At 40.0% G+C, this 7,897-nt stretch overlaps 1 protein-coding gene across 3 annotated transcripts in view; it reads left to right on the top strand.

Moving 5' to 3' along the window:
* The window catches only part of LOC106531295 (beta-1,3-galactosyltransferase 1), a 79,173-nt gene that overhangs the window by 41,855 nt on the left and 29,421 nt on the right, over positions 1–7,897 (top strand). The window contains exon 5 of one of the 3 annotated variants that reach the window (XR_001311895.1): positions 920–1,773. The exons of the other annotated variants lie outside the window; for them this stretch is intronic. The gene's annotated coding sequence lies outside the window, so the exon portion shown is untranslated. Of the gene's footprint in view, positions 1–919; positions 1,774–7,897 lie in introns of those variants that run through there. 3 annotated transcript variants of the gene reach the window in all.

The raw sequence follows: 7,897 nt of genomic DNA, 5'->3' as shown, positions 1-7,897 counted from the left end.
TTCACACAAAAAGATCAGATTTTTTCAAAAAATCGGAACTGAGCATTAAGACCTGCAGTGTGAACGTAGCCAATCTGATCATGACGAGTGGTTTACATGCACCAGACTTTTATTCAGAATAGAAGCACTGACATGCACAGAGTTGTCAACTTTCCTWAAAAAAACACAGAAGAAGTTTTACTTCTGTGATGAACATAAACAAATGTCTTCTGTGCGCCCTGAATGGACCCGCAACAGGTTTTAATAATGGTGGAGACGTTACTACACTCCCTGGTTGAGCTGTAGGTGACACACAGATTATTATTATTATTTTTTTTTTCTTTTTTGGGGGGGCAAAGCAACACATGCTGTGTGTCTTCCCTTTTTATTGAATGAGAAAACGGGAGGAAAAGTCCCTCCCTCCAAAAAAGAGCAGAAACCGATCGATGACAGTCAGCAGACATGCGCAGTCAGGTTAGTTTTCCACAATCAGAATAAGATAATCAGATTAAGTGTTTACATGCATGCTGTTCGGATTATCAGTTGGCATAAACCACCTCTCTCATTCAGATTACAAATTCAATCGGATTGAGCTGAATCAGATCAGAATATTCTGAATTGGGTGTTTACATGACACATTTTTATTCCGAATGGCCATTTGATCCCATTACTTATGTCCATGTAAACATAGCTATTGAGTTGTTTGAATCTAACACTACCCCTAAGGTCTCTTTGTCATGGGAGACCCACAAACAAACAACATAGCCCCCAGGATCACCGTTTAATTTCTGAACACAAAATGAATCCTGCTCTAAGAAGCAGCTGGGGGGTAAATAATTAAAAAATACTGAATTTTAAAGATCAATACTTACATATGTTGTGCTTTCTTTTCATCCCCCCACTCTTTATCTACGTTTCAACCCTCATCTGTGGTCATGAGGTTCATGAAGAGCCAGAACCTGGATCCAAGCATTTGAAATAATCATCCTTCATAGAATGGATCAGAGACAGGATGAGGAGCTCAGAGTGGAACTGCTGCTCATTTGGATAGAAAGGAATCAGCTGAGGAGGTTCATCTGATCAGGACACCTCCCTATGGAGGTTTTACAGGCATGTCCAACTGGGAAGAGACCTTGGGACAGACCCAGAACCCTCCTTGGAGTTCTCTAAGAGGAGCTGGAGAGGGTYTCTGAGGAAAGGGTGGTCTGGGTTTCTCTCCTGGACCTGTCGCCTTCACAACTTGATCACAGTTAAGAGGTGGAAGATGGAGAAACTAGACTGATCTGTGATAAGACGGAAACAGTGGTGGGCATGTTTCGCTGCTTAAACAATTCAAATGTTGCAAAACAGCTGCAAAACGGGAAGAAAAAGCCAAACTTGCTGTAACAAGTCTTGTTATTTTTCACCTCTTGTATCTCAGTTTCTGTGACACCTCTCCGACTGGTCRACGTGTTCCACTTCAATGCTGACGTTTTAGGAAATAGATGAATGACATCAATGATATTCAAACAGGACCTCCAACTCAAGGTCTTTGTACTGAAAGTCCCACCCAGGGTTGGGTTTGACCTTGTCTGATGAGTCTTTGATGGAAAATAAAAGTGTTAGATCTCAAAGTCAGAGTATTATCTGCAACCTTCAGGCAGGAAGTGTTTGAACCAGCCTYGTAGAAGAAACATTTGAAGTATGTCGTTCCGCTCTTTGATGGAAACCTCATTATTATGTTTACTTGTATACTTTTTAATAAATGATCATAAAGCTGCTTGTTTTCCTGCCACACTTCACTCATTAAATCATTCTCCCTTGCATTCTTCGCTGTCTAACTTCCTGTCGGTGTGTGTTTACTTGATTTCACGCTCGTATTCTCTTTGACTCGCTTCCACGGAGAACATTAAAGTTTCATCTGGCTTTAAATCTGGAATTTGCAGAGGGAGAGAGCCAACGAGTCAGAAACGTTGGAGGAATATGAGTCATCTGGTTCCTGTGAGCTCCACCATCCAGATTCTGTAATTATGTCATTTCTTTATAAATGTATTGATCTCTAAATGACAGATATTACACAGGAAGCTGCAGAGCTACTCTGTCCTGAAACTGATCCACGGTCTCATCCAGGTTAAACATCTGGAGACAACTCTGAACTTTTATTGGGCAGAACCAACCAATGGACATGGTCCTCACAAAATTTTTATTGGTTATTGTCTCCACTGTGCCTAACWGAACCAGTACTCTGTTCTGGCTCAACAAAGAGACAAAACCCCAGAGCACTCGATAGATTTAGTTCTAGTTTGAACTTTTGGTTTAATTCTCCAGTCTAGAACTTGCACCATCCAGTTATGGAGACCAGTAAAACCAATAAAAACGAGCAGAAAGACCAGAAAACCYAGTAATGATGAGAAAATATAAATCTGTTTCTCCTCTTGATGAGTTGAATCTGACCTACTCTGGGTCTGATTAGCATGACAAGCAATTATTTCTGTGTTTATTCCGTTTAATCACTAAAAATACCAGAAAGAGGTCAAATCATTTTTTCTGTTTGAAAGGCWATTTTCTAAAAACTTCTGGGCCTGATGAACTTCAGGGAAGAGTTCTTAWGTCCTGAAGATTTGACCTGTTTTTAGTTAAATCAGCTGATTATTATTGGTATTACCATATTTTCTACCCTTTGATCTAATATTGTTCCAGTTTAATAAACGCCTCATATAAAACCCCTGATCTGTCATTCACAGCAGGAATACCAAATAAACTACAGTGATGTACAAAAAGAGGTGTTTGTTGTTTCTCTGGTTATGGAAAAGTCCAACCAGTTCTGAGACAGAACCAACTTGGAACTGGAATTTACAGGAAATGGGTGAACAGGTTCTTCTTTGTTTGTTTGTTTGTTTGTTTGTTTGTTTGTTTGTTTGTTTGTTTGTTTGTTTGTTTGTTTTGTTTTGTGAGGTTCCAGTCAGGACAACTTGATCTCTACGTCACATCTTTGAGCTGACTGAAGCTGCAAACCGCAACTATGAGGGGGTTTCAAAAAATGTCTTGGCGTTCGTAGGGGTTCTCATTTTCATCACGAGTCACAGATGGTTGCAGTCTTGACGATTTTATCTGAACCTGTTCACAAGATCAGGGTAACAAAGTTGCAGGCATCTCTAATTCTTCTTAGTTTAGCTTCAGTTGAGCTGTGTTTTCACACCTGCACAGGTGCTCTACAATGCCAGAAAAGATCCAAGGCCATGGCTYTAGAATGTCAAGGTCTAAAAAACATAATAAGTGATAAATGGACTGAACTTATACAGCCCCTTATCAAGCCCTACGAGGACCCCAAAGCACTTTACATTACAGTCATTCACACACTGATTGTGGTAAGCTACATTGTAGCCACAGCTTCCCTGGGACACACTGACAGAGGCAGGGCTGCCATGCGCCACCGGACCCTCTGACCACCATTAGATCAATCAAAAATATTAAAACACTGGTCCAAAGCAGCCCATCTTCATTTCCAAACTGCATTAATGTTTGGCAGCTGTCAAGGCGGTTACAGTAAAGGCTTTATTTATTAAAACCATTTCATCTCTGCTCAGAGGCATAACAGCTGCTGGTTGTCTTCAAACACCCCTCAGTACAACTTTGGTCTTTACCCCTTTGCCAGGGTTACCAGATAGGAAATGATAAAATGGAATTTTGTTGCTTTAACATGATCATATTTTCATCCAGTGTTAGGATTAGGGTTTCTTGGCGAAAGTGTTGGTAAAATGAGGTGTGTGTTGTGATTGGAGAGGAAGCGGGGCTTGCATCTGGCCAATTTTACTGGTCCTGATGATCAGTGGGTGTTCACATGAATAAAACTGAGAGGTTTTTATAGTGYACACAAATACCAAAACTATTGTATTTTTGGGTGTTGTAAAAACTACAGGTCATATATCATATAGGCTCTACATTTATCATGTATATAAGATAATTATCAAACATCTGGCAAGACAGCATGAAGGCATCTCAGGCTCAGCTGTAAATGTTTTTTTTTTTTTTTGTCGGTTCTTTTAAAAGTCAAGTTCATGTCCTGAGAGAGAGGGACCTGCTTTGTATTAATCAGGTGATCATTTCCACCTTCACCCTGASTTTTGGACCAGATATCTTTAGAATACTGATGATCTGGTTGAACAGCATTATCATTATATTCAAATGCATTAAAACCGATTTGTTTTGGAGAGATTTCCTCTCTGACCGTCGGGCGCTCCGAGGAAAGCGGCACTCTGACACAAATGAAGTGGTTTTGATCAACGACGTGACGATCTGCGGGGAGCTCCGGCTGCTGAGCYGCTCGGCGTGTCAAAACCGGGGATTCTGCACATATTTCAGTGTCATTTTAGAGGCGAAGCRCTGAAGTGATCTCCTTCCTGAGCAGCCTGTTTAAATCATGTCCTGACTCATCCTGTTCAACATTCAGACATTAAATAAACTCTTGACCAATGATGGCGTTTAAGCAGAATTTATACGAGCTGAACGTTTTCTGCTGCATGATTGTGTTTAAAGAATGTGAGGAAATATATTCCTACAGGTCTGAGCTTCAAGGACAMGCCGCGTCAAAGCAAACCTTTGATGTAGGTTCTGTTTTATAATGAGTTGTGTGGAAACAGCCAGTTTATTCTGACACTATTAGACCGTCCTGTACAACAATTAGGAGCTAGGATAACAGGATTGTAGTTACTGGGTCGTATCAGATGCACAGATTTAGTCTCTACAGACTGAAAAGCTGAATAAAACAGTTACATCTCAGGTTGTGGCATCAAAATGTCACAAAGGCTTGTTTCTTCATGGTTAATATCTGCAGTGGTCCCGTGACATTTAATAATCCCACCTGAGCACCGGAGACTAAATGAAAACTAYGTCTGGAACAAAACAGATGCAAATGTAGAAGCTGAGAACAAAATGATCAACATCATTAAAAAGCAGAGAACCTTGAGGAGCCGTGGAAATGAGTCGCATCCTTCAGACGCTCGCTAATGAAAGGAAGACGTGCAACAGGCTGAAAAACATTCGCAACAGTAAGGACGGTTTTGGCAACTAATTTCACTAATTAATGATTGTGATTGTGGGTGTTTTTAAATGAAAATAACAATTTTAGCTCGTCTGCACATGTTGCCGATGGACACCCCTTAATAAGAGCTGATGGTCATACAGGAAGTGATTGGATTAGGAGATAATTCTGCAGTTAAATAAGTAAGTTTCACTTTGTATCAGAACTGGAAAACAAAATAATTATAAAAGGCGTCACCTACTAATTTAATGTTTATTTTGCTTTGGTTTCCATCATGATTTTAGTAGTCTGTACATCTCTTGTACACTAAAACTGGATTTTAGTAGGGGGAGGAAGAAAACCCAGTCCTGTTTAGAGCTCAGACATGATTTTGTGTTGAAACAGAAGTTTTTACACAATCAKTACAAGCTGTGGGATTTCACCACAGAATGGGGTCGATGATGATGTCAAACGCTGAATCTGAAGCTGAAAAACTCCCTTTTCTCCCTAAAACCTTCATAACTTATTGAGTTTTTAGCTTTATTTCACTCAATGTGTCTCACTGCTGTAGGACCAGATCCAAACTCTCAGTAGACTCTTTCATTACACAGTCCCTCAAAATGGCCGCACAGGCCAGTCGAACCAGCTGTTGTGAATCATCGTTGATTGTCCCTCAGTAATAAGTCTAATTGTTGTTTAATCCAGAGGCCAGGTGGTCACACAGACAATCAGTCATCCTTTTATCACATTATTGAGCTGCAAAGCTGGTTGATAGTTTCTGCTGTTTCTAGCTCCCTTCACAGCACAAAAGACAACCCATTCTCACTCCCAACTCRTYGCATATTGAAGCTTTTCCAAGGTTCCCTCTGTGCCCGGTTTTGACGCGTCAGGTACCCCCTCGCGTCAGTTATTGATGAGATGGGGCGGTATCTGTTGTCATAATTTCATAAAATGTAGAAAATGCACAAATCTAACTGTCCCAAAACCTAAAATTATCTTTATTCGCTTTAGACATCCTGCCCCTCACCCTACCTAAAATTAACCATTAATCCTGATCCCTAAAATAACCATTTTTAGAAAGTGTAGGAAGTTCACTTTAACCACGTGTCCCAAACCCTAAAATTACCTAATATTCGCCTAGACATCCTATCCCACCTACCTAAAATTAACCATGAACCCTGATCCCTAATATTAACCATGGACCCTAATATTAACCATGGACCCCAACTCAAAAGACCCCTATATTTTGCGTCCCAACGCGTCAAAATAAGACRCRGAGGGAACCTTGGAAAAGCATCAGTATGTGACAAGTTGGGAGTGAGAATGTGTTACAAGGGAGCATCAGGGGTGGGCTGGTTTCAACACCCCTCGTAGCCTTGGTCCATTCAGAAAAAAAATCTAGACTGAGGTTTTTCATAAAAGAGACCAGGTTGAAAACCGTAAGAAGTTTTAAGGTGAGATAAATGTCATAAAGAGTTTGTTTCTGTCATCACTTAGATTATTACAAACTTAGTCCCTAAAAAACTGTTGGGTTTTCTAGAATAAAAGCTGACATATTGTCGCCCTTCAGACGTTCTGTTTAGGTCTCTGTGTTGTTTTTTGTTATTAACAGAAACACAAAAACCGTTTTTTAAAACAGCCACTCTCTTGTAGCGCTCAGTGAACCCAGAGGTTTTTTTTGTCGGCATTAAGAAGATGCCAGATTTCTGTATCTTCTTCTACACATGAGTCAGAACAGCAGAAGTGTGGTTCTTGAACTTTTCTGCAGGCTCTGAAACAACAGGGAGCGAGGTGGTGGTGCTGGTGGAGGTGGGGGGTGACATGAATGTGCATCATAGCAGTGTTGACTATAAGAAGCAGATTCTTTAACTCCTGGCTGTAGACACTGTCAGTGAACTCAGTATACAGCCCATCACTTCCTCCACCCTGACAGCATGACTCAGTAAAACGAGACAATTATCACACAGCTGCCTTTCACTCCCAACAGCAGCCATGTTTTCTCATTGATTTTTAAGATTTAAGTTGACTCAAAGAACATATTGTAATACAGGTACAATACAACAACTATAAGCCTAATAGCATACATCTCATTYAGGTACTTTAGTTTACCTGATCTGTTCTGATAAGTTATAGCATTATTATACACAACAAACTGAACAAGCTCATTTTATTTTGTGTTTGATTCACGTTCACATTTCAGAGTTACACAAAACTGCATAAACCAAATCCTGACTAGTTTGTTTGTTTATCTGTCGGTCTATGTTCTTACCCTCACCAATGGTCACGGACCAGAAGAACCAGATCTCAGATTCAGAAGATCCAGATGAGTTTTCTCTGCAGTTTAGCTGGACTCTCCTTAGAGACAGGCTGAGAAGTTCAGTTCTTCAGGACAGACTCAGAGTAGAGCTGCTGCTCCACATCCAGAGGCCAGGATTTAGAAAATTGGATTTGGGTCCTGGATGGATGGATGGATGGATGGATGAATGGATGGACAAAGTCTTCACTAATCCCATGTAGACAAACACCCATCTGGAACAATCCTGACATCTTACAACAAAAAACTATGTTAAACTTCCCAGGTTGGAGATGTAAAGGAGTTGAACTCCTGGAACATATATTTGAGGATGCAGACTCTATCTCATTTAACAGATTAATAATACAATATGGCATTGACAAGAAGAAATTTTTAAAATATCAGCAAATTAAATCTATAATAAAATCTAAATTTAAGCTCAACTTCATTAGAAACACCATCAAGTGTATTAGAATTCCTTCATCTTAAATCCTCCAAATTGCTATCAGAAATCTACAAAAAACTGTCTAACAAAGATGACTCAATATCACTTCCTGTGTTAAAATGGGAGACAGACATTTCAGTTAACTTTGACAAGAACGCCTGGTCTCAAATATGCTTAAAAG

This window comes from Austrofundulus limnaeus, unplaced genomic scaffold (genome assembly GCF_001266775.1).
Source record: "Austrofundulus limnaeus strain Quisiro unplaced genomic scaffold, Austrofundulus_limnaeus-1.0 Scaffold617, whole genome shotgun sequence".
NCBI classification, from domain to species: Eukaryota; Metazoa; Chordata; class Actinopteri; order Cyprinodontiformes; family Rivulidae; genus Austrofundulus; species Austrofundulus limnaeus.
The sequence above is the reverse complement of the archived record's forward strand: the minus strand, read 5'-3'. Positions and strand labels throughout refer to the sequence as shown.